The sequence below is a fragment of the Astyanax mexicanus genome, chromosome 6 (assembly GCF_023375975.1).
Source record: "Astyanax mexicanus isolate ESR-SI-001 chromosome 6, AstMex3_surface, whole genome shotgun sequence".
In the NCBI taxonomy this organism is placed as follows: Eukaryota; Metazoa; Chordata; class Actinopteri; order Characiformes; family Acestrorhamphidae; genus Astyanax; species Astyanax mexicanus.
In genome coordinates, this window is record NC_064413.1 from 38,663,107 (window position 1) to 38,689,970 (window position 26,864).

Here is a 26,864-nt window from a genome sequence, read left to right on the forward strand (position 1 = left end):
CCACAGAAATTAACATATAGTACATAAATAGTAAATAAATCTATAAATCCCTGCTTTAGATTTCACTAGAAATTATCACTAAATGTCACTAGGGACTATTCCTGATCATAGACTATATTCTCCTTTCAATGGAAACTCTCCATTCAAAATGCTAGTCCAAAACTAGGCTTAAAAATCCACTAAACCCTAAAACATATATTTTTTCCATTAATAGCTAAAATGTGTTACTTTAAAGTAATGAAACATACCAGCCCTGTTTATTTTTTTTATAAACACTTGACACTAAACACTAAACCATGCTCTCCATCTCTGGTTGCTGTGTGTATGGCTCTTGATCCTAGCTTTCTCTATCCCTTTCAAACAATAGAAACAACAGAACATGGGAATTAGATGCCGTTCAAATGTCCAGAACATTGCCGTTTAAATGTGGAAAGTGCTGCTGTAGTGAAGAAATATGTAATCTGTTGTGTTTGGGCACTTTTGGTGTTGCAGGCCGACTTGAGTGTAAACTGTTTAAAATGAGTGAGCCCATTACTATTCTATTATTGGGTTTCTATCCCGAGTGCTTTGTGTAGTGATAAAAATGAACAATTTGTCTACAATGCATATTTGGAGTCGACAAATTTGTATAATTGTTGCAGCTCCACCCTAAACCCATACATCACCCAGTGCCCCTTTTAAACCACCTCTACTACCCTCCATTTTTTTTAGCCTTTTTCAAATTTGAGTGTGGAGTCAGCAAAAATTAGGGGGTGTAGTGGCCCTTAAATACCTGTCTCTAAATATGTTTAGTGCATTACACTGGTACAATCTCAAAGTGTGTAGCTTTGTGTTTGTACAACACCTAGCAAAGTCAAAACACAACAAATAACACTAGGATTAACTAACTTAAGATAAGTCTTAAGATTAACTTAAGATAACTAAAACAAACAAACAAAACTTTTATTCCTCCTGCTGGTATTATTAGTCTATTATTAGTTATTTTTACAAACAAAGCACAGTTTAAAAAAAACAGTATTTCCAGGAAGAATAAATAAGGAATTTAAGAAAAACTAAATTCTCTCCTCTGATCAGACTAGGCCACACGGATCTGAATGAGGGCGTATATGGTTCAGCAAATGACGTCAGCACGCAGTTGTGGTGGCCAGCAGTGAGAGAAGAGGAGGAGGATTTGGGTTTATTTTCGCTTTTAGTTCTTTTTTCCTGCTCTTCACTCTTTCTCCTGCCGAAGAGGAAGCGCTACCACACTTCTCCGGCTCTGTTGCTGCTCTGTGAAGCTCTGCCGCGGTGAGTTTCTCTCTCTAAACTTTATTTCTAACTTTTTTGTTGTTGTTGCTCGGTCCGCATCACCGCGGCGGACGCAGCGCTAGCCCGCTGGTTGCTAGCTAAACTAAGCTAACTAGTAACATGTTGGGGTCTTGAGTGCAGCTTGGGACACTACACTGGTGGTCAGTGGTTTGTTTAGCAAGATAAAAGCAATACCCAGCGATAGAGCTGAAAAGAGTCGTGTTAATGTGCTTCTTCAGGCTGTTTTCATTCTTTAATAATGCGTGTCGGGATTAATTAGTTAGTAAACGCTATTAGCTAACTTGGCTAGCTTGATGGCTAATCTGTAATCGGAAGTTTCCAGTCTGCAGATGTTGAGCAGTGAGCTGAGCTGGCTTAGCTATAGCAGGCCATTAAATCCCGATAAATCAGTTTATTCTTCTTATTCAGCTTTAGTTAACTGATATAGCTGGCTAAATTGCTGCAGAAAACACCCAAAGCTAAAGCTGGACGTATCTCAAAACAACTTTTTAAGTTTCATTTCATTATTAACCTACAGCTGCTGATCTTAACCACCTAACGTTATTGATCAAACCAGCCAACCAACCGTTTAGTTAAAGGAGAAATCCTGTATGAAACATGATTTTAACCTCTTGTCACAGTGGTCATAAAATAAAATTTTCGCCTATTTTCTACTTATGTTCAGGTTATAATATTACAGCAATATGTAAATGTATTGGCTCATGTAAGGCTCATGTAAAAGTAGATACTTGGGCCACAAAAACTGACCCATTGTTTTTTACTATTTGGCAAATGAAATAACCTCTTATTGATTATCTATTTTGATAATTTAATAAATAAAAAACTGAACATTTATTACACACAGTGTGATCTATTTTAAGAATTTATTTATTTTATTGTTGATGATTATGCCAATGAAAATTCAAAAACCTATGTTTTAGAAAATTGGTACTTTTGGCAGTGTGCCAAGTACTGCTGGAAAATAAAATCTGCATCTCCATAAAAGTTGTCAGCAGAGGGAAGCATGAAGTGCTGTAAGATTTATTGTGAAAACACTGCACTTACTTTGGACTTAATATATATATCACAGTGGACCAACACCAGCAGATGACATGTCTCTCCAAACCATCACTGATTGTGGAAACTTCACACTAGACCTCAAGCAGTTTGGACTGTGTGTCTCTCCACTCTTCCTTCAGACTCTGATCCCTTGATTTCCAAATGAAATGCAAAAATTACTGATAAAAGATTACTGTAAAAGAAGTTACAGTCAGTCGACTGATAAGTATAAACAAATATGTAGGATAGGGGAACAGATTGCAAAATGAATTCAGTAGAAATGCATAAATAATATAGAGATATTTTCAGCAACAGCTGGAGTTCGTGATTTCCACTGAATTAATTTGCAATCTGTTCCCTTATCCTAGCTATCTATTTGTTTGTGCTCATCAGTCAACTTATCGTGATTGGGTCTAAAAACAATGATCTCTCTTTGCTTTGGTAACGCTATGCCCCTATTGCTAGCATTGTAAGCCTGTTGGGCATTGGTTCAAAGCGCTGTATTTCAGAATGCTGGGGGTTAACGGAAGTGGGATATTTGTCAAAAGGTACTACTTAATATTATGTTTCACTTCAGCTCAACTCCATTTCACACTGGAGTTTGTCTTTAAATCTGATTAATTGAGGTCTTCAGTTCCCAGTGTAGCTGTATCATGTGATGATGTCTTACTGGAAAAGCGCCTGAGGGACATGTTTAATACTGAAGCAGACAGCCATTAAACCGGCCATTAACGCTGCGGAAGACCGCTTTACTAATATAAATGTCAGATTAGTTGAGTTGTTCATGGATGATAATGGTGGGGCCCAATCATTTTAAGAACGCAACTTAGCAAGCTAAGAGACTTGTCACTGTGCTCGGTCCTGTAGGCAGACTGTTCTCACTGTGCATTTTAAAAGTATTAAACAGCTTAGGAGGCTTTAACTAATTGAGCGAGCAGTTGTTTGAGAGTTTGTATAGTTAATGGTTTGAGTCCTTCAAATTTTTCTTGTTACACAAAATAAGCCCATGCCCATGTCTTCCATAACATAATGTGCAGGTGTATGAAAGAGTTTGGCCACTCTCTGGTCAAAATGTTTGATGCTCTGACTAACTATGCATGAGAAATAAAGCTATAATAATTCTAATTACATTAATACAGTTTAGTAAAATCTATACAGTTTTAGAATAACCAAAAACTAAAATATTTTATGCACCCTGCATGATCAGTAGTGGTAGATCAGTCACAGTGTTTGGCAAGTATCATAGCTTATAAACGCTACAAATTGTTTTTATAGCCAACTAAAAGTCTTTCAGTTATTTTCTAAGGAATACTTGCCAATTGTTCTTAATAAAATGCTTCTAGTTCTGTGTGATTAATGTTAATTAAAATATATATATTTTAAATGCCTTACAGAGAGATATATTGAATTTGCTATAGGCACTATAGTTCGCAAAAAGAAACAAAACACAGACACCACTAATTTACCAAGATCAGCCTTACAACATATATACAGGACCACTGTTTGTTTTTGATAAAAAATATTTTGAAAATGGTTATATTTGCCTTGTAGACATTATGATCCATGGTTTCTGTCACCAGCAGGGCTGCAGATAATGGTGATTGTGGTTGAATAATCTGTTGATTATTTTATTTTTCGGATTAGTGGATTAGTGGTCACCTATTATTTCTGTCATGCCATCCATCTTTGTCTTCTGTTGATGTGGCTCTTGTTTTTTGCCCAGAAGGCATTTGAAAATGGAATGTCTTGATATTTAGCGAGTAAAATGTTATCTTTTTTTGCACTTTTGGTGACGTAGCAATCGACTTTGCCATTGAAGCCCTAAAAGGTGGGATTTAACAGGTGGGTTTCTTTAGTAGATGCATTGAAGAAGCATATTTAAACACACACACACACATCACACACCACACACGCACCACACACACACACCCCTGGTAATCTAGAGCAGATGGAAGTTAGTGACAGTGATGCAGACCTAATAGCACACACAATTGTGTGTTCCTGTGCCAGAGCTCCCTACTTATTTTCGTGCTGTATTTTGGCAACGACTAAACACTAACACACACATTATCTTTCATGAGAGAGCTGGCACACTAAGTAAGCTTGCAGTTTTTTCAGTCACACTCTATCACTGCTAAAGCTAAGCCAGTGAATGCAATTGAAGATGATGACAGTACAGTTATCAGCAGGCTCTTACAGTTAGTTTCTCCTCTTGGTGGACCGGAAAGTGCCCCCTCCTCCTGGCCTAAAACTTTTTTAAGCACTGTGTCTCAATATTTTGTGTTGTTTGTTTGTTTTTTCTAGCAATTGTTGCTATGGTGGACATTCTGTTGGAAGTGTTTAGGGTTTAATTGATTCAACAGCTTTGTCACAAAAAAAATAAAATTCTCACACCTGTTCTTTTACATAACTGGTTGATTCCTCCTTCATGCAGCATAATGCCTCTGATCTGACTTTCTGTTTGTGTGGGTGATGATTGGCGCACTCTGAAGTGAATGATGTTCTGTGTAGGTTGGTTAGTAGCCTTAAAAATCCCAATAAATGAAACTGAGTAAAAATGTGATCTATTGCTTAGGATTTTTTCTGTGAACTATTTGCAAATAGCAATCGTGTTTTTTTTACACATACAATGGCATAAGTGTTGGTCATCCATGAATTAAATATATTACTAAATGTTTAACCTCTGTGTTAATGTATTTGATATATTAGTTAATATATGAAATATCCAGTCAATGCTGACACATTTTTTTTATATGTTGTGCGTGATTGCTTAATTTCCATTTTTATTGTTTACAGTTTTTATTGCTTAATTATTCTCCAAATGAGGAACTGGATGCTTGAAAATGCTTTGACATCTTATATACTTTTCATGCTTGTTAAGCATCATGTACTTAAATTTTCTCATTGTTAGGCAGTTACTGCTCAGGAGCCAAAAAAAAAAAAGGATTATCCTCTTTATATGAAGCTTTGACATTTTGCAAATCTCTTGGGATGCCTAAATGCTTTAATGGGGTTATGTTTAACTCTGAAAGTGTAAAAAACTAACAAAAAACACTGCAGTACTTTTACAATGTAAAGTGAAGCCCACTGATGCCATGCGTCATCCAAAATGCCAACAACCCAAACAGAATGACAATACTATGTTAAATGAAAGCCATCCATGGGCTTAGAAGGACAGAATGCTACATTATCTCAGTTAATGTTTATATCCTAGCCCTGTACAACTCATATCTTTCACACAGTAATTTTATTGTCCCACACATTTTTATTTATATTTTTAATTTATAGATGTGCTAAAACGACCAGCCTCTGAAGCCTTGCTGATTTGAATTTGCTCTGTTCTGCCACAATTTGGGCCCCTGTTAGTCTCTGACAATTGTATGCTTTCCCATTTTTTTATGCCTCAAACACATGAACAAAAAACGTTGGTCCGCCGTTTTCTTTGATTGTGGTGCGCATTCAGCATGACATTGTTTCAATAAGCTTCTGCAATGTCACAAGATTTATTTCAATCCAGTGTTGCATTCATTTTTCACCAAGATTCACAAAGATTCTCAATGAGGTTAAGGTCTGCACTCTGTGGTGGTCAATCCATGTGTGAAAATGATGATCTCATGTTCCCTGAACCACTCTTTCACAATTCCAGCTTCATGAATCTTGGTATAAATCTTGGAATATGCCTGTGCCATCAGTGAAAAAAAAATCTATTGATAGAATAACCTGGTCTATATTCAGGTAGTCAGCTGACCTCATTCTTTCAGCACATACTGTTGCTGACCCTAGACCTGACCAACTGCAACAACCCCAGATCACTTGCTTAGTTAAATCCAGGTGGAGACTTTTTTTGTCCAGGCAGTGTATCTTGCAAATAAGGAATTCAAATACTTAGCTAATACTTAATGATTAAAATACTTAATAATTATTATTTTTTTATTATTAACAGATATTAGTAAGTCATATATGGAAGAAGCATTTTTAATGAAAGGTTGAGGTATAGTTGGGGTGGGCACTATGACAATATTTTATCAGCTTGTGAAAAATGTGATTGTGACACACAATATAGTTTTGTGAATATAATGTGAATATCACTAGTTCTTAAATTACTCTGACCACCTCTAATTATTATCATCAGGTGCTTAATTAGCACAGGTTGCACAGTGCAGAAGGTTTCGGAATTATATATATGTATCACTGTACTAAGCATATTTAAATTAGTTAATAAGAATCTGCATCTACCTGTGTATTTTGTCTGTTCCCCACTAAATACTGTGTATTGTGAAAGTGTCTTAAAAATTCATGATACAATACTAATTATACAATCACCCAGCCCTAGGTTATGGTAATGTTTTAGTAGGCCATATGAAATAATCCTCATTAATGACTTCTTGAGCAGTCCTGGTCTATAGGAAATGTACATAACTGAAATAAATGATGAGCAAGATGACACGTAAGTTTTAAAGAGCAGCACCGGAATTAATACTGTGTTTATTCTGAAGGCACACAGTACCTACATAACCCATATTTCAGCAAGGGTCGATTGATGTTTCTGTTTCATGTAGTCTTCCTTTGATTGTTAATTTAAAGAGATTCTCTTGATTTACTGTGCGTGGGTATAGAGTGAATTTAGAATCTGCGCTTCGTGCACTCAAGATGGTTCAAAACTAAAGCAGAAGTTACCAAGTAGTGTTTAATATGTCTCTCTGCAGTTGTCTGGAGTTGTAACAGATATCACCCACTCAGATCTGTTGGCAGAATGTTACCACTGTTCCAAGATGAATCATCCGGCTGTTCATTGTTTCAGATTCGTGACCAGCCAGTCCTCATGGTGAGGTGTGAACGCTGCTTGTGGTTTGCCTCCACGGAGAGAACAGTGCAGCTACAGCAAACACATTAAGCTCTCTATCTGAAATGAGACAGGAAGTTTTTCTGCGTGAGTGGGCTGAAAATCGTGACTGTTGGCTCTGCCGTGAGGAAGGGAACTAAAAAACTCAAGTATATGTAGGCGTCCAACCCCACCCACCACGCGCACACACACTTGTACTTACACACACACACACACACACACACACACACATATATTATACCTGCTCGCAACTCCACGGCCACCTACTTGTACACTGTACTGCACTTTAACAGACTCCCACGTTGCCATGACAGGTGTCTATTGAGACAAAGGCATTCTACTGTTCTCTCATTCTTTAAATTGTAGGTGCTTGATGAATGTATTCAGCCTGTGTGTTTAATAGGTACTCTAACAACAAGTATGGACATTTTGTTAAATTTCAGTCACATATGACTTAAAGTTAAAACACGCAAGGTTTAAACCTAGTATTGGTAATTCTGTGAGAATTGCCATCAGGTCACAATATATCGTTTTAGCATCATCATCCTTGCAATGTACAAATACACAATAATCATCGCAGGCCATACAATTATTGTGCAGTGTCAAATTACATTTTTTAAGCTTTTTTTTTTACTTGATACAGTGGAAATTTCCACTTCATATTTTTCAAAATATGTACCATATGTGCAAAGATGTACACGTTGTATCTACCCAGTGCTAATTATGTTACTCCAGTCATATCAGTATTGATACACAGGTTGGATTATTATCATCATGAGGTCCTTATCATCATTGAATCATTGTAATATATTATATATATATACATTGCAGAACAGCAATATTTTCCAATATTGTGCAGCACTAATTGCAATGTTGGTGGTTTATATCATTATATCTTTGGGGAAGGTTGCAGGTTTTGAGTTAGGAGGTGCCACTAAATTATGAGCAAAGGTGTAAATTGTATATTCTAGAAATCTTTGCTCCTATGTACAACTTCTATAACAAATCCTTTAATTTCACCATGGATAGAATTTGTTTCGCCATTACATTGCCAAGTGGTGCATTGTGTACCTCATACTACATACTAAAGATGTGATAAATATTTTTTTTTTATCATAAAACTGTTTGAACTGGATTTAAATTAAATATGAGAAGTATCCACAGGGCTGCCAGATAATGTAGGTAAAGCTATTCATGTACTATTGGATATGTAATGTTCTACCGAGCTATTTTTGAACACTGCTTAGAAGGCAAGGTTTATCTTTGCCGTGTTCTGTCAGTAACTAAAGTATTTTTACAACATACAGTAAAACCCTGTCTCTGTGCCATGCTGTTCCTCAAACTGAAGGGTTAACTTTATGACCAGCCTGTTAATAGTCAGTCTGTGTGTTTTTTTTTTTTTGTTTGTTTGTTTTTTTCAAACCAAAGTCAGTCTCTGGCTGTTCATCATGTGTGAAGGTAAACATATTTTTCAGACAATTATTATTTTTTTAAACCTAGACAAGTTTACTACTAAATAAAAATGGCTATAGGAGTTGAGTAGTACATGGTCTGGCTGTAGCTCCTTGGTCAATCCACTTTACAAAGGCTTGTATAAAGGGCTGCAGACATAATATTTGGGGAAAAAAGACTAAGGCTTTGTTGACACAGCAGGTAAAAAGATGCTCAAATCTTTTTCATTAGGCCAAAATATCAAAATCACATTGTATTGTATTGTTTCATTTGTGATACGTTATTGATACCTGACATCAAATAACAATATTTGTATTGAAACATATGTGCTGTGTACACATTAAGACTATTTTATAGTGGCATAAAATGCTCTTCAGATGACAATACTATTATTTACAGCAATCATTTCTGGGACAATATATTGTCAATGCAAAAATGGACAGTTTGAACATGATTTAACTATCTGGTATCTGATATTGATATTTTTGCACTTAAAATAAACCAGACTGTTGAAGACCACACTAACAGGCTGCTGGTTTTCCCTGCAGGATTGGCTGGTTTGGGGCGTTTCTCTCAGATCAGTGGGGAAGATTGAGGAAGTCCTGCCAGCTCTGTCTGTAAGTACTGAGTGTGGGTTTATGTTTCTGTGTGTTTGTTTGGATTTTTTTTTGCTCCCCTTTAACATGAGTATTTGTCTTAGCTTCTTCCCACACTGCTCTGTATAATGGCATGCTTTTGGTAGTACATGTCCATCAAACAGTCTTTGCTGTGTCCTTTTGATAGTGTGAGGGAGTGCAAAGAATATTACACTTTGCAAAGTATACTTTAAGTGGAGAACATGTGGCATGCTCCATTAGACCCATTTGTTTTCCATTTGATGGTGCTGTGTGACCTGCCCTATGACTCTGGAGCAGAGTTCTAACTGTAGTGCCTGCTCTCTTTCCCATGACTCTCTGCTACTTGAATGAGAAAGGGGGAGATTCCCATGCTCCGAGATACACTCTGACCCGGCCCACTCACCCACTCGTCACTAAATAGTGTGTGAAGGATTCACGTTTCCTCTTGGGTGTAGATGCTCTCTTTTTCAGAATACACACCACAGGGGTTATCATTGGAACAATTATTGTATCAGAGAGATTTTAGCTATGAAAAAATTGCTGTGCTGCATTATAAGCGCCATCTTTCCATATAGGGCTTGAGAATTGACTGTCCGCGCGCAATATTCATGCCTCGATTAAAATAGCCCTAAATAACCACCTAATGGACACCCTGGGGTGTAGCCTGATGACAACTTTGTCAGGATTCCAGCGCTGAGCCTACTAAGCCAGGGATAACCATGCTTCAGTTAAATACACTGTGACTTTGCACAGCAGTAAATTTGATTTAATTTCATCAAATTAATTCATGAATTATGGATTTTTTTTATGTAAAAGTTTATACATTCTAATCAACACTGAAGTTTGCCATGGTTTGTTTAGAGTTAGCTTGACGCCTTTAAGTCTAGATAAGTATAAGATGCTGACAAATTGACAAAATCCTAACCAACTAAGGACCCAACAGATTCATTGCTCACACATAAAAAAACAGAATGACAGTGACTGCATGTTCCAATCCATGACTGTATATAATCAAATCAAATACATCAAATACATTCAGTAGGTCAGGTTCTCCACAATGGTAGTCTCTCACTCTTGATAATTTGGGTTTAGTAGTACCTCCTTTTGTTACCTCCTGAATCTTAAAAGTCTCAAAATATAACTGCAGTATACAGTATTACCAGCAGCGGGGAGTAGTGTAAACTGTAGCACAGATGATCCTGTGTTATTTTAAAACCAAATAACAGGTCACTTGTTTGCACTTATTTCACTTGTTCGGCCAATCGCCTGAAGGAATTGTTTGCAATTTTGTGTCAAATAATTTCAGATGCCGAATATTCAGAAAATCTCAACAGTCAGTGTGACAATGATAAGTGTTTATCCATTGCAAATAAATTAGAGAAGCTGATTTGCATTAGCTCAGATAGCAGGATAACATTTTGTTCAACACAAAACACTGTTAGGTTTGGACGACTGAAACTTGGTTCATTTTTTTATTTTTATTTTTTAAACATTGTCTTACCCATCATTGAGCTCTTACAGCTTGCACTCGACCATAAACCGTAACATTAACATAAGACATATTCAGATTGCAGTTCCACACCTTACGCTTTTAGTACCTTCAGCCTCAAATAACAAGCTGTTACTTTGACAAAAGTATTTTTTTTTTGTTTGGAGACATTTTAGTTTAGAAACGAAGAAAAGCAAGACATTATCTTGTAATGTAAGTAAAACCAGTGTGACATGGGCTAGAAGTTAGGCTTCATCTATAATTTATTTTAATAAGCAGCTGATGATATTTTTAAGTGAGGGAGTACCAGAAGTTGGGTAGTTAACAATGCTGCAACAGCTCTATTCTGTAAGAAGATAGTGAAATTAGCGGTTTGTTTGAGTAAAATGTTGTTTGTTTGAAGATATTTCAACATATCTTCAATCTATTTCAACACACTGTATCTTTTGTTTGCCAAAAAGCAACATTGTAGTAGTGTGAGTAAAGTCAGCCTGTTGAGTGATGGAAATACGGCTAACGTATAATTAACCTAATCAAGCAACTGCGGTGCTTCACGTGAGTATAGCAACACTTCTAGCCAAACAAAGAGGCAGTTCATGCTTTCCAAAACTGTGTCAAACCTTAGCAGAAACACAAAGAGAACAGAGATTTAGCAGATTTTAAGAGAACAGAGAAGTAGCCTTTAGTAATGTAATATTTAATAATGTTATGTTGAGTGAAATTTCCTTGCATCTGTAATTACTTATTTATGATAATAAAGCTTTTTAAGCGTTTTTATACTAACTTATTTCACACATTGTAAAGTGGAGTCGTAGTGATCTACCACTTATTTTGAAGTGAATCATCTCATGTGTTTTTAGAGCCAGTTTGCCAGTAAGAAATGTGCATTCTTCATGTAACAGGATTCTTTTGTTGCTCATGATCGTCAGTTGTGATGTTTCTATTACAGGTCAGAGGCCTGATCTTGACCTAATGCCCAGTGCACCTTGTGGCCGTAATGTATAAAGCATAGAAAATGTTTCATAATCACTTACATTTTCTGTGATGTAGTTGTGATACTCAGCCTCAGGGAAACCTGTCTAAACTCAGGGGTTGGAGAGGTCAGATGGATGCTTACTCATTCCTGGCAGAAATTTGCTCCGTTTGCTTAAATGCTGTGCGTCATTTACGCGAGCAGATACGGGTTTCCCAGAAGTCCCTTTGGCAGGTAGCAGTATGCCTGTGGTGTGACCTGCATGACTCGACCTTTCCTATTGGCAAAACAGCAGTTGTCATTCCATGTCACTGTTGATGTTTGTAAAGGCCATGTGTGCGGCACTCTCATGACTAAACACTGTGTGACTCTCTAACATGCGTGACCTTTTTTTAGTGCTTGTGCGTTTGCTGTATTAAATATAGTCAAAAAGAACTTCATGTGAGACCCGGTGCATTCCCAGCATTCCTCATGCTGTCTGTTTCTATTGAGGAGGCTATGGGCCCCTGTGTTTTACAGCCTGGCATTCCTTTTGCTCCAGGCATGCAGTGTTTTTATGAATCACATGGATCATTCAATTCCATATCCATCACAGTACCGTCCAGAAGGTTAAATTCCTGGTAAATGTGTGTCCTTTTTTATAAAGCACTTAACTGACAGATTTTACTCTCATTTTCCTCTGCGTTTTAGAAAGCTGTTGGCTCTTTAGTTTGGGTAGCATGTACTGCTGTTTCTGCTGCAGTTTCTGTTCGTGTTTCCATGCTCACTCTCATGGCAACCCAGAATATTCAATAGTAATATACAAATAATAAAACATACTTTTTAAACACGTTTTTGATTTGTTTTATTATCACTCAGATCAAAAGTCTTTATAACATATCTGTCAGAACTCTATGAAGCTACATGCAATGTACTCTTCTAAGTCATCCTGAGTAGGCTACAGATATCCCATCAAACTGCTGGACTTTCTCCATGTAACCAGTGCCTGTACCAGTGCAGTAACCCCATCTGAGACACACCATCTGTTAGCCTAGCTAGGATTGATTCGGCAGCTACATGCTGGTGTTCTTAGCTTAAAAACTAAGGACTTGAGTAAACTGTAGCCATAATATACCATCCAGAGAACCTACCAGCACAAAGACAGTGATCTGTAATCAAAAAACAGTGATTAATCCAGCTCGGAAAAACATCATCAATTAACAGTTAGCGAGCTCCACTGTGTGACATCTGTTAATGTAGGCTTAATAATAAAAGCCCACTGGCCAGAGTGTATAAGGAAAGGAAATATACAATAATAATACAGAACATATTTTTTCTCATTTATTTGGTCTATTTTCTTTTATTTGGAGTCATTGTTTGATTAAAAAAATCTTGTTATATTTGCATCTCATTTTTAAGCATTTTAATTCATGTAAAAATGTCTTGGATTGTATTCACTCTTTAAGACATGGTGTATGCTAGGCTCCCTGGAAGATGACAAATAATGCTACATTAAACTATAAAAATTGGTCTAGGGTTCATCCTAGGTTGTGCATTTAAATCAACACCTATATATTCTAGGGGTGTAACAAATAATTAAATTCAGATTTAAATTCAATATAATATTTTGTGTTAGTGCTGGAAAAAGTGGATTTCGCTTGATACAATATAATTCCAATATTGACAATCTAAAAGCCACCACCTGTAGTGTATGTCATTACACACTGACACTGCCGGGCCATGGGAGCCTATAGTGTTATCTGTGTGTTATCTATCTGTGTGTTGAGTTATTTTCACAAGGCAGTAATACTGTACTATACTGTTATGCATGATGTACAACGACTGCTCCAATTTATATCCAAGTTTCATGTCTATAGAGCTCTGTAATGTTGTCCCATGAAAAAGGCGTGTACTCACTTTTGTGAGATACTGTATGTATGTTATGAGACCACGCATTGATGCTGGTGCCGATATATAGCTAGTGAAGCAGCAGCAATTTTACATAAGTTCTTCTATAGCAGACCATCATAATTTACACTGCATTATATATACGGTATATGTATGAACTGATTTAAGGGAACAGTGCTCATTTCTTCACTGCTCGTAGGTTTCTTTTTACATGCAATCATTTTATCATCTGTTCACTGAAGACGAAGGCATAGCCAATGCTTTCCATTTCTAGTCAGTGTAAATTCTGCTGAAATTAACTCTGCAAATTCAGCATGCCTTCATCTCGCTGTTAAAAGCCTGGTATTGTGAGCCAGCTCTATGTTGAAAGGGTCTATCAAACAACACACCAGTATGCCTCATTCAACATTCAGTCTAGAATATGCTTGCACTGAAAAGAAGTGTCATCTGAGTCACTGGAGGTGTCTACTTCAGTAAGGCTTCAGTAAACTGAATAAGTGTGGTGTCAAGGACAGCAGAAATTGCAGCGGTACTGAGAACTGTGACTGAGACCTCAAGATTGAAAGTCAACAAGTCAGTCGTTGGCACCTGAAAAAATTGTTGAGTAGATTTTAAATTATAGGGGAGCAAGATGTACATCTTTTGATTTCTACTTCCTCATTTTCGGTCAAGGATAATGTCATTTTCACAGAAAAACATGTCTGCTCAAAAAATATGCACCTTTTATGCTTTCAGAAATAAATTGGTGTTTATTTTCATTGCAGTATGTGCTTATAAAGTAAGACATGGTACAAAACTTCACTGCTCTTCACAGTTTTTCATACGTTTTATTTCACGGAATGTGGCAATTGCGTTTAGAAACTCTGCTTAGGTGCTGCAAAAATCCCCAACACCTATATATTCTAGGGGTGTAACAAATAATTAAATTCAGAATTAGATTCAATTTAATACTTTGTGTTATTGCTGGACAATATGGGTTTCGTTTAATACAATATAATACCGATATTATTTCACAAGACAGTATTACTGCCTTGTGAAAATAACTCAACACACAGATTAGGTCTAAATAGCTTGCAACAAAGGTGAGTACACCCTACAAAGAACATGTTCACATTGTGGCCTTTCTGTCTGTTTTGTGTGACCACCATTTTTATCTAGCCCTGCCGTAACCCTTTGTTCACCAGGTTGCTATGGGAATCATCTTGCACTTCTCCATGATGAAATCCCAAAGCTGGTGGATATTAAACACCCTGCGCTCCTCGACCTTACGCTTGAGGATGCCCCAAATGTGCCTAATTGGGTTTAGGTCTGTAGACATACTTTGCCAATAAATCACTTTTACCTTGAGCTTCCTCAGCAAGGCAGTTGTCATCTTGGAGGTGTGTTTGAGTTTTTTGTCATGTTGGAAAACTGCTGTTTCAGAATGTCACAGTACATGTGGGAATTCTGTTTCCCAGTGCCGACAGCGTTCATGCAGCCCCAGACCATGGTGTTATCACCACCAAGCTTGACTGTAGGTAAGGGGCAACTGTCTTGGTACTCCTCACCAGGATGCCACCGCACATGCTGGACACCACCTGGGGCACACAAGTTTATCTTGCTCTCGTTAGACCACAGGACATGGTACCAGTAATCCATGCCTTTAGACTGCATGTTTTTAACAAATGTTTGTGGGCTTTTTTGTGTGTCAGCTTCAGAAGAGGCTTTTCTAACAAGTCACTTGATACCAGAAAGAGACAATGACCCAACTGTGCACAATATGAACATGTTAACTGTGCTAAGAATCAGTAGCTTAACATAAAATAATTGTTCCCTACTCTTCTAGATTGGTAGCAATTGTGTGAGGTAAGTACAGTTAAAAAAAAATAAGCAAGAAGGTGTTTCAGGTGTTTTTAACATCCTTTTTCCTTGCTCTTCATTTTTCTTAGATTAGAAGCTGATCTTCTGAAAAAATGTTTAAGACTTTTGGTTTTATAAAGAATGAGAATAGAGATGCAAATGTGATCATACTTTTTTTTTCTATGCTAAATCAAAATCTACCTTAGAACAAAGCCTCATCACTTATCATAAATGTATATATATTGTAGTTTCAGATGACAGTTTTTGACCTTATATGCTGGGTTACAAGTTCTTGCTGTTCTAGTTTATTGGTGTGCATTGTTTGTGGTCAGCTCTATTGTGTTGCACACAAATAATCTTATTTGAGTGTCTAAATATGTCTCTCTTTCCTAGAGTTGAGAGAAGGCTCCTGAGGAGCACGTTGCTTTTAACCTTTGCTTATTAGAGTGCATACAGTTTGTATTTGAGCCAGTTAAGGAATCCTCTATGCTCCCTGTGGCATATCCAGTTTAATCCTTGGACTATTCTCTCAGTGTAAATAATTCACACTCACTGCCTCCAAATGGAGGCACAAAAAAGTGTCTGCCACACTTTCTTTTTTTTTTTTGGTGCATGTTACCCAGTCACTCTGGAGTCCCTCTCCCTGTTCGTTCTTTGACCAATTTGTCCTTTTATGGGCTTAAGCAAACATCCGCCATTTTTTTAAACCTCCGCCCCCAATTCTAGTTCTTTTGAGGTTCAGTTCTTTGGGTTTTATTCCCACTCCATCCTTGCCACTGCTCTGCCCTATAGAACTTATTTCTGCCCTTCCTCCATCGGTACCCCTCCTTTCTTTGCTTCTCTTGTCCTTTCTATTCAACAGACCTCCAGATGGTATTCAAATCAGGCCCCTTGTGTAGAAACGAGGTTTTCCACGCTCTGAGGGCCACGAGGACAGTTAACGCTGAAACGGTGACCCTGAGAACCTAAAGTGCCTCCAGTCCATTGTGATGGAATCCAAAGAATGGGGCTGACCTCCTGTGAAGCCTGTTGTGTTTCAGTACTAGCAGCCACAGCATGTACCTGTAATTATCAGCACTCATGACGCTGGGCCTTGTTCACCAACTATTCTTATTAGAAAGAAATTTATTCTTAAAACTCAATTACACAGTGTTCACAAAGATTCTGGTGTGCTTTTCCTAATTTGCATTTGTTTAAAATATAAGGAAAATGGGATGCATCATTGTAAGAGCAGATGATGGACAAATCTTTGCTTCACAAACATCATCAATCTGACAATTTTTGATGGGAATTTTCTTGAGACATTTTCTTAAGATATTAGATATTGGAAATGAGAAGATATTGGTAAATCAGGCCCATCTTTTTAAACTTTTAAATCATTTAATTTAATAAGTGGTTAAAAATTAAGCTTTTTTATTAACCAGTAAAGGACTAAATCAGTTATGTTATATTAGTTATATTAGTTATGTTTCTAAAGATAAGTTAAACATGACTTCTTATTTTACTGATTATTAGCACTTGTTCTTGCTTTGAGGTAAATGGAATCTCAGATTTGTATGCTTTTTGGTTTCTATCATTTTTAGAAACGGCACCATAAGCACTGTGCAATTTCTGTAGAAACATATAGAAGCATGTAGAGATTAGGTGGTTATGATTCAGAAAGTTAAATATATATTTCCTTCTCGTGATTGCCACAGCTGGTCCTGATTGCCAAAGCTGTCAGTAATCTGGGCCTGATTTTTAAAACCACATAAGTGGCTCTTATTGTTATTAAACTGGTTCCTCCATCTTTTCATTGATGCACGTGGTCAGAAATGCAAAGTGCAATAAGAGATCCAGTTCTAAAACGAGTCCTCAGTTAACAGTGCTGCAGTGACCAAATACATTTACATGCACACTTTCTCTTGCGCTCTTTCATTCTCTCGTTCTTACTTTCTTACTATTACTCTCTCTCTCTCTCTCTCTCTCTCTCTCCATAATTTTATCCCCATTCCATTTTCCTGTTATTTCTCTATCCATCCTTATTCTGCTCCTTCTCTGATTGTCTTTTTTGTTTGCTTTTTCAGTTTTCCTTTTTCTCTAATTTTCTCCCTCTCACTCCCTCTCCTCCTCTGTGATTCTTCTGATTCTTTCTTACTCGCTCTAAAACGCTCTCTCTTGCATTTCCTTGCTTTTTCTCTCTTGCTGTCTTTCTCAGTTATATTCTCATTTTCTTTCAGTCTCATTCTCTTACACCCTCATTTTTTCTCTTTCATAGTCTTTCTCTCTCCCTCTCACTCTCTCTTGCTTTCTCACTCTTACATTTTCTCATTCTCTCTCTCTTGTAGAGCCCCTCTTATTCTCACTCTCTCGTAGTGTAATGGTCTCATCTCTCATTCTCTCTCTCACTCTCATTCTCTCTTTTCTCTCTCTTTCTCTAAATCTTTTTCAGTGCAGCCTCTGATGGATGACCTATTGAAATCACTGCACAGCCGTGTTCCTGTTGCCACAGCAACGAAGTCTCGCTTCTGCTTTTCATATGGTCATGTGACCAGGCGCTGGCGTCAGAGGGGGGAGGAGCTTGGTCCGAGTTTGGTTTTTCGTTTGGCTGCTTTGGGCTGCGAAGAATCTTGGGAGTTATTGAGTTGACAGGGCTGGTCTCAGACGCTTGCTGCTGCCTGCTCAGTCTTGCTGGTTTCATTTCACTGCCTGTTGCTGCCTGTGTTTGTCACTCGGTGGGAAACACACCAGGTTATGGACTGTTAAGGACTTGTTTTGCCCAAAAAAGAAGAGGTATGTCTCTTCCTCTTCTGTGGTAATGCTCGAGAATTTCATGATTAATTGCAACAGGTGCTTTTGAGCAGGGCACTCTGAGGCTCTTTGTTTTGTAGCATGCTGTTGTTGAAGCCTTTCAGAGCAGGAGAAAAAGGGAAGAAGGCTGGGTTATGTCTCTATCTGTTTATCTGTATCTCTCAGTCTGCACACAATCTTCACTCAGTCATCCACTCATTTTTCTTTCCAACCAATCTTCTAATCTATTGCAGGCTATTGCTTTTTTTCTTCATCTCTCTAAACCTTCAGTATGTTCTTTCACACACTTAGCCCTGGACATTTTTATTTTATTTTTGGCTCCATATTCCTCACTTCCGCAACCCCCCACTGATATGTTTGAAGTATAGACAGGATGTGAGGGCATAATGTTCCCTAGAGGGCTGTGCTGGTATGCTTGTTGATGAGGCTTAAAAAGCTGTGTGTCTCTGTGGGTGTGTGTGTGTGTGTCCATGTGAGTGTTTGTGTGTTTGCGTGTGTGTGTGTGTTTATATTTGCTGTGGGTGTACTGAAGTTTGATAATGCAGTATCTCTTTCAAATGTCAGGCCAAGAAGGCCACTGTTTGCAGTTCAGCATCAGGGAGCATCATAGAGAAAGCATTTAAGGGGAAGAAAGATGGAGGAGAAAATGAAGCTTCTCTTTTCCCTTCCAGCTCCATCTCTCCTCCCACTCCTTCACATCTTTCTTCTCTCCCACTACTCATCTGTTTAAGCCATGTTCTTGTAGCAGAAAGGTGTGTGTGTGTGTGTGTGTGTGTGTGTGTGTGTTCGTCTAGTCTTGGCTGCATCCTTTCACAGATGCTCTTGCACTGGTTGCCAGAATAGCTGTCCGTTTATCTTGCATTAAAATTTTCTAGTGCCGTTTACAGTTTCTCCCTCTATTCATAGGTTTGATATATCAGAATTTTTATTTTAATACCAACGCTAAGTTTCTTAATGCACAATACTGTAGGTAATCTTAAAACCTGCCCAACATTAATATCAATGTTTTTTAGAAGATTTTTTTTTTTTTAATCAATATTATTAGTAACTCTTAAATGTAGCCCGCATACAATCTGACAATATTGTGCTAATGCAGTTAATGGATGTAAGGAAATTCAATTAAAATTTTAAACTGCAGTATTGGAAAAAAGTACTGAACGCTCAGTGTGTTGTGCAACTCTAATATCTCTAAAGGCCATGTACCACAACAATATCACCACGTGTGGTGTTGCTAGGCATGTCTCAGTGCAAAAAAAAACAAACAAACAAACACATTAAAAAAATACATTAATGTTTACTGGGCAATTTAATATGTTTTTGAATGATAATAACCAAGAAAAGCAATTCTCTAAATAAGCATTGGAGCTTGTTAGCAGTAGGAGTAACTGAGTTTATGCTCTGGCAAATTAAATGAAATAAAGCATTATGAATCACTTTTCGTGCCTGGTATTAGTTTATTACCTTTTACAATTTGGGCTAGGATGGTAATGTTAGCTGAGCTAACGTAGCCTTAGCATTTGTTTGTTTACCAAAAGCCTGGCTGTCTTTCTCTGTGGAAGTTTTACTCCCATAACTTGAGTGCACTGATTTAGTACCTTTTATGGTTAGAATGGCACTGATGAGGTAAAAACATGACTAAAGTTGCACTGCTAAACTAATTTAATGGTTTGTAGGTTTTTTTTAAACCAGTACAAAACAATATTTTGGTTTCTGAAAAATATTTAATTTCAGTGCATCTCTAGTTGTTTATTGGTTTTATTTGGCATTTTGGTTGTTCTTTTTCTTTTGGTTGTTCTTTTGTTTTTTTTATGCGTTGTTGTAATACTAATTGTGTGTGTGATTTCTGAGTGTAACGTAGAGAACCAGTTTTCACAACTGAGCTGCATTATTCAATAGCATTACTTGGTGAATGCAGGCTCTCAGCTGGTCCCATTCTGTGAATCTGTGTAGGTGGTGGAAGTGAGCAGGTCTCTACAGTGGCACAGCTGTGGCCAGTGTCAACACACACACACACACACACACTCTGAAGGCCTGTTGACAGTGCCCACACATGCGTGCACACACACACACTTGTTGGAGGCCTGTTGGCAGTGAGGATAAGAGACAGTACTGGCAGCTCCATCAACACAGCCCACACGTGTGGGAGGAGATTAGCCTTACAGCAACCACTGCTATTGTGTGTTATCAGCCTTGTCTGTTATTACAGCATCAGAATGTGTGTGTGTGTGTTTTTGTACTTGAGCTAAAGTCCTGATACCCTGATGCAGAATCACTCAAACAAAACGTGAAAGTGACCCTCAAGTGAATCCACTTATCTCCACTCCAATCAGCCTTACACTGTGAATGGAAATGCTCACATAGGGATAAATACTACAGTTTCTCATAGAGATGTGTAGTTTACCTACAGATCTGGATTTTCCCAGAAACCAGAGTGATAAGGGTACTTATGGCTGCACGATAATGGGGGATTTATTCTGAAAAAAAAAATATATATATATATATATATATTATATATATATATATATATATATATATATATATATATATATATATATATATATATTTATATATATATTATCCAATTTGTATCCATGATCCAATTTAAGAAGCATAAATGGTATTGGATAGATACATCTGTACACGTCTAGTAGATCTTTTTAGGTAAAATACGAACAGTGTGTGAGAGAGCACAGAAACATTGGTATGTGTCATTGCACAAAACATTGCGTGTGTGCATACATTGCAGTGACAATGCTGAAACTTTTTTAATTGAACCAAATTAATCTTTCCTGTCAAACTTGGTAATGCATCATCATGCAGTGCTTCTGTAATGTTTTGTGTACTGTCAGTGCTAACCATTATAACCAACCTGTTTTATGTAAATTTGGACACACTTAATGCTTATTCTGTTTTATTCAGGCAGGCTTTTGTCTCTGCATACAAACCTGGAGCTGCGTTTTCCGTTAAATATTTTTGGCCAGTTATGTCCGTATCTTGGCTCCTGTGTTTGAAGCATTTGGTGAAAACCTGAAGGTCTTTTTAAACTAACCCATGCAGATCATGCTACAACTTGCTTCATTCAAAAGAAAAATGTGCCTTATTTTCCATTGACACATCTACTCGAAGCAGTTTAATACAACTTTTTAATACAACCTATTTAGTGACTGTAACTGAGCGAAGGCACAATCATAGCTCTTGTATTTAGTATTTAAAACGGTTGTTACTGCCTTTTCTGAGCCCTGTATGAGTTTGACAAGTGAGTGGAATTTAGTGTAAGACAGCTAGTTTACCTTAAAATCTGAATAAAATAATGGCTACTTTAACTATCTAATTTATTTTCATGTTTTGTGACCTTGTGGATATATTATGAGTGCCCTACTTGCCCAAATTGATTTAGAGGTAAATGCAGAACCGCTCTGTAGTCTCACGTAGCTTTATGGATAGTCTTTCTTCTCTTACTTCTGAAGCTCAAGAGTAACACATCACCCTGGCTGTCGCATCACACAGTATATCTTGTGGCTTAGAGAAGCAGCTTGCAAGTACGGTTAATGCATGACGCTAATACCTGACGTTTGTTAGTTCTGGGCTGTTATTTACAGTCTAGTTAATACAGCACTGGCTCAAGAGGTGGAAACAAGCCCTTGAAGTATATAGTTTAAGATGGAAAGTAGAAGAGCTTTGCATGCTTTGTTGAATAAAATAATTCTGGGGCAAGCTGGGAATTTAGCTAGCTGTTCAGGAAAGTTAAACTCATTTGTCAGTTCTCTTCACAGTCTCAAATTTATGCTCACGTAAATGTTTGGTATAGCCTGGACTGAAACTTCAGCCGAAGAACGAGAATGAATCATGGGCTTTTATCATTTTCTCCAGTGTCTAAACCATTCGCACCAGGCTTGTGTCTGGAACGCTAAGGCGATGTGGAACTGTCAGTGATGGTTTGCAGTGACAGCTGTGTGGGCGTCCCCATTGTTGCATTCTCAATGGCCCACTTAGAGAAGGTCAGAGGCCAGTGAGGCCTGTCTCAACATGGGGTCTCAAGCCTGTGTTTCACTGTGGGACTGCCAGGGTCTATGGTGGGGTTTGCCAGCTGTGGAAGGTTGAGGTTGAGATTGAGCAGTTGTGCCATATGTGCTCTTGTATAATTGACCTCAGAATGAAGGAATTTGTTGTGGGTTGAATGCATCTCAAATGACTTGGAACCCGTTTGCAGTCTGATTTTAGCAGAATTATATCAGTTCTGTAATTAGAAGTGTTTCCCAGAGTGACATGAGGTAGGACATGGAGCTAGCAAGTTTAATTGTTAAGCACAGATATCATCAGCAGACATGCTCATTTATTGTAGCTGTTATGTTATTTTGAAAAAGAAGCATTTCAAAATTCACAGTTTTTAAAACTGAGGTTAGTGTATGGTGATGTTTAGACAAAAAAAAGACAACCTTATACACCATACATGTGCTGGGTGCAGACAAAGCAGTGGGCAGCCATTGCTGCAGCACACAGGGAGCAGTGAGGTTTAAAGGCCTTGGTCATGGGCCAAACTCGGGTATCAATCCTCCAACCTTGTTGTCAGTGGCCCAGTGCTCTAACCACTGAGCCATTACTGCCCATCATTTTTTTTTTTATTTAGTCCCCCTACCAGTTGTGTAGCCCGCTCATAGATTTATGGTGCTGAGCAACATCACCCTTTCGAGTGATGAGAGGAGAGAGTGCCATCTACCCACCCAGAGAGAGCAAGGTCAATTGTGCTCTCTCAGGGCTCCGGCAGCCGATGACGGACTACATGACTGGGATTCCAACCAGCGATCTCCCAATCATAGTGGCAGCGCTTTGCCTGCTGGACCACTCTGAGCCTCTTTTCTATTTTTGTGTTCCAAAGCCTTTCTCCACCAATAACAGCTTGTTTTCTGGTGCTGGTATGGTAACAGCCATCTGTGACTACAGGCAACTTAAAATTATAATTGAACTCTTTGCGTAAGATCTTTTCAGTATCAGTTTTAAAGCTCTCCAAAAGTTTATGTAAATAAACTTTTATTTCTTCAATTCTTCAAACAAAAAACAGCTTGCAGTGTTAATTCTGTAAGGCCCTGCTTCAAATAACTCCTTCATCCCTATGTAGTGCACTCGGAGGTTGTGAAATGTCCGCATCTCCACCCAGATGTACGAGATCTGAGATTCGGCAGTTGATGACAAAACATTTAACTTTTTTCTAGAAGTTTATTTATGTAGATTTTTACTCATTTATTTATTTGCTGCCCGAACAACTCCATTACCAATTCCATAAAAATAGTTGCAATTGGTATGAAGAGTTTGACGAGGGGTAAAAAATGTGTGCACTGGTGTGCAAACATTTTAACATTTTTTTATCTTGGTTTTGCATGTTATCTTCAATGTGCAACAGCCCTTACTGTAATGTCACATCACATTACATCACATTTTTATTGATATGCTGACCAGATACAGTTTTCCTTACAAAGGACAAAAAAATATTTATAGCGGCGTACTGGTTTCGGTGCAGTTTTTATCATATGTCAGAAAATTAAATATCATTGTACACTATGCGTTTTGAAACTTTCTTAAAGTCTATTCATACTTGGTTTATTTTACCCACTCCCCTTTTATTACACACATTTTTGGGTTATATGAGGATTATTCTGTTCTTGTTGATGGCACCTATCTCTGCGATGGGCTTCAGATTAAAGTCCAGTTTCATGTGAGAGCAGGCCAGGCATAACTGGAAAACTAGAAGCCTATTTTTGTTCATGCTGCATGCGCTGCCTCCTCAGGGCTGCGTGTCAGAGTGTGTCCACTAGACAGCAAGCCGGACACAGCTGCTTCTCTTTTGCTTTGCCTTATTGGAGCACTGAGAGGGAGTGTGGGAGAAAAGAGGCAACACAGTGAGAGGGAACAGCGCTTTAGATACTTAGTTTACTTTTTTTCAGTGGATTTGGAAGTTCATTAACAGCATCACTTGATTTAAAAAATGTATGGCTTCATTGTAAGAATAAGGGCTGATTTTTTAAGACCAAGATTAAGTCTAAACTGGGCTGTATTTTGCTATCAATATAAAATCTCCCCTCGAGATGCTGTGTAGTATTAGAGTGGATCCCTAACCAAGAAATTAGGTTTTTATCGCACTTGTAAATAGTAATTTAAGTGATTCTTTAATTGAAATGGTAGAAGAATTTCCTAAACCATAAAAAAAAACTTTTGAAGAACCTTTTTAAGGTTTTCTTTCCTTTTTTTCGGTCCCACTTTATAATATATCTTTAATAACTGTGTAGTTACACATTAACAATCCAAATAAGACTAATAAGTGTGTAACTAATATGTGAAGTATGCATTGTTACAGATAAATTACAGGTGCACAGTATGATATATAACAACATGTGTATAAAGGTTGAGCAAAGCAGAATCTTTTGAAATCTAAATAATGATTTTTTTTAATTCAAAAACAATCACAGGCCCTATTACATACCATACAAGAGCTGTTGTAGAAATCCAACTTTACACACACTATTACATGTAAAAATGCACACTATACGCAAGTCAAAATAGATGCTGACGTACAATTAAATAAGCTGTGCAACTGTAATAAATCTGTAACATTTGCGTATTTCACCAGTAGTTACAATGTTATTATATGGATTATTAATGAGTAACTACACAGTTATTGGAGATGCTCAGTATGAAGTGGGACCTTTATTCATCAGTACTGCTAGATTTGAATGATTCTATTTAGAATACCACCAGGTAGAGCAGATTAACAGCAGGTTCAGGTTTGTTTTTACACTCTACTCACATACATTAAATGCAATAAGGGCAAGGATAGCAATGTTAGCTGAGTCTTTTTTCGCTAACTGAAACACTTGCTTACTTTTTCTGTGTAAAATTCAAGTCACTCTGTGGCTTCCTTTGGAAGTCACGCAGTGGTAATACAGTGTTCAGATCATGAAGCACCTGTGTGTTAATTCATGGTGACCATACTGGTAATTCACATTTGTCCCTATTCAGATTAGTTTGTCAGGGGGACATCTGTAATAAAATTGCCACTGGAGTAGAGACTTTAGAACACAGATGTTTGTATCACATTATGACTCTTCTTTCTCACAGCTTGTATTTTTAGTTCTGGGCAAAGCAAAGTTTCAACAATTGAATCTCTGACCGATATGGGATCCCAAAGACTAAATATCATTATGAAAAATGCTGGCCCGGCCATTCCAGATGAAAATAGAAATCACAGAGCAGGGAATTACTTTAAGACCCTATGTAAATTTAATCCCGACCAAATACAGGCAAGATTAGTCTTAATCCATGTCTGGGAAAGTGGCTGTTGGAGTTGGTTGTATAACTAGTGTTTGTTGTGAAGAAATGCATGGGAAAGTTTATTTTCAATTTTCTTTTTACATCCACCTTAAAATATAGAGGCTCAGTTTCCTGAACGTGGATTAAACCTAGTCATATATTGTATTTTTCTTTTAATGGAAAATCTACATTTCAAGAAGCTCTAAAGTCCAAGACTAGGATTAATCCCTGTCTGGCATGTATGGCTTGGAATGGCTCAGCAGACATTGAGAGCCTGAGGGAGCACAATAGGTCCTGTTCTCTCTGGGTGGGTCGATAGTGCTCTCTTCCCTTATCACTCTTTGTGTGTCTTTTGGTTGACGTGTCAAAGCTGGGGACTCTGCACTTTCCTGTGAGTGCATTGGATTACTAGTGTTTCAATAGCTGAAGTTTGAAAGTATCAATTATTGGAGGAGGTAAGAGCTTTTCCTCACCCTCCTGGTTTTGGGAGCCTTACAAGTGAGTGGGTGAGGTAATTGGCTCAGTTAAATTGCAGAGGAAGTTGGGTAAAAATGAAAAACAAGAAAACGTGTAATCTGTAAATACCAAAAAAACACTTTTATTACAGCCCAGGGTCAAACTACTGCTTAATCAATTTATTAATAGCCTTCTTGTAGTCAGTACTCAATATGTTCAATCTTTTTCACAGCAGTTTTTAGTGGAACTTCCTTGGACATTAAATGAGGATTTGGCCATTAAAACCACTTGAAACTTTAGTTCCAGCCACATCTTTTGTGAAGCACAATCCATTGTAATATAGGAAGTAGGAATGAAAAGAATATCTGAATGGTGTTAAAGTCTGGATAATAGTGTCTAGAGCAGTGAGGTTGCCATCACAACGGGCTGTCGCGGTTCTCCTGGGTCATGTCACCCCTCCAGCTGCTGCAGGAACTGGAATGTCAGAGAGTAGAGTCCATTTACATTTAAGGCATTTGACAGATGCTGCTATTCACAGCAGCTCGCAGTGTAATCTTGTTAGAGGTAGGTGACTATAGCATTATTTATACACAGTGTGTCCGGGCATTGGTACAGACCCCAGTCTGCTGGATGAATGGCAGTAGTGTTACTCACTGTGCTGTCCTAAGTGTACATCTAATGTAATTTGCTAGAACAAGTCGAGATGTCCTGAAGAAAACAAAGCAATTTACGTCTAGGGTAAAAAAAGAGCACACAAATAGAACTCTCAGCAGCTGCTTAGTGACACAGAAGACCGCCTGGTTATATAAAAGTTGTATAGACAAAAAAACAAAAGCTATTGCTATAATTATTATTACTGAGCTTATTGTG

General features: G+C 37.7%; 1 protein-coding gene across 3 annotated transcripts in view; it reads left to right on the forward strand.

Moving 5' to 3' along the window:
• Positions 1-1,120: 1,120 nt before the first annotated feature.
• Positions 1,121-26,864, forward strand: part of ncalda (neurocalcin delta a) — a 43,924-nt gene continuing 18,180 nt past the window's right edge. Inside the window, exons 1-2 of one of the 3 annotated variants that reach the window (XM_007250449.4) lie at positions 1,121-1,287; positions 9,190-9,258. The gene's annotated coding sequence lies outside the window, so the exon portion shown is untranslated. Of the gene's footprint in view, positions 1,288-9,189; positions 9,259-18,032; positions 18,219-26,864 lie in introns of those variants that run through there. The other 2 variants (XM_049480354.1, XM_007250450.4) reach the window with 2 other exon arrangements.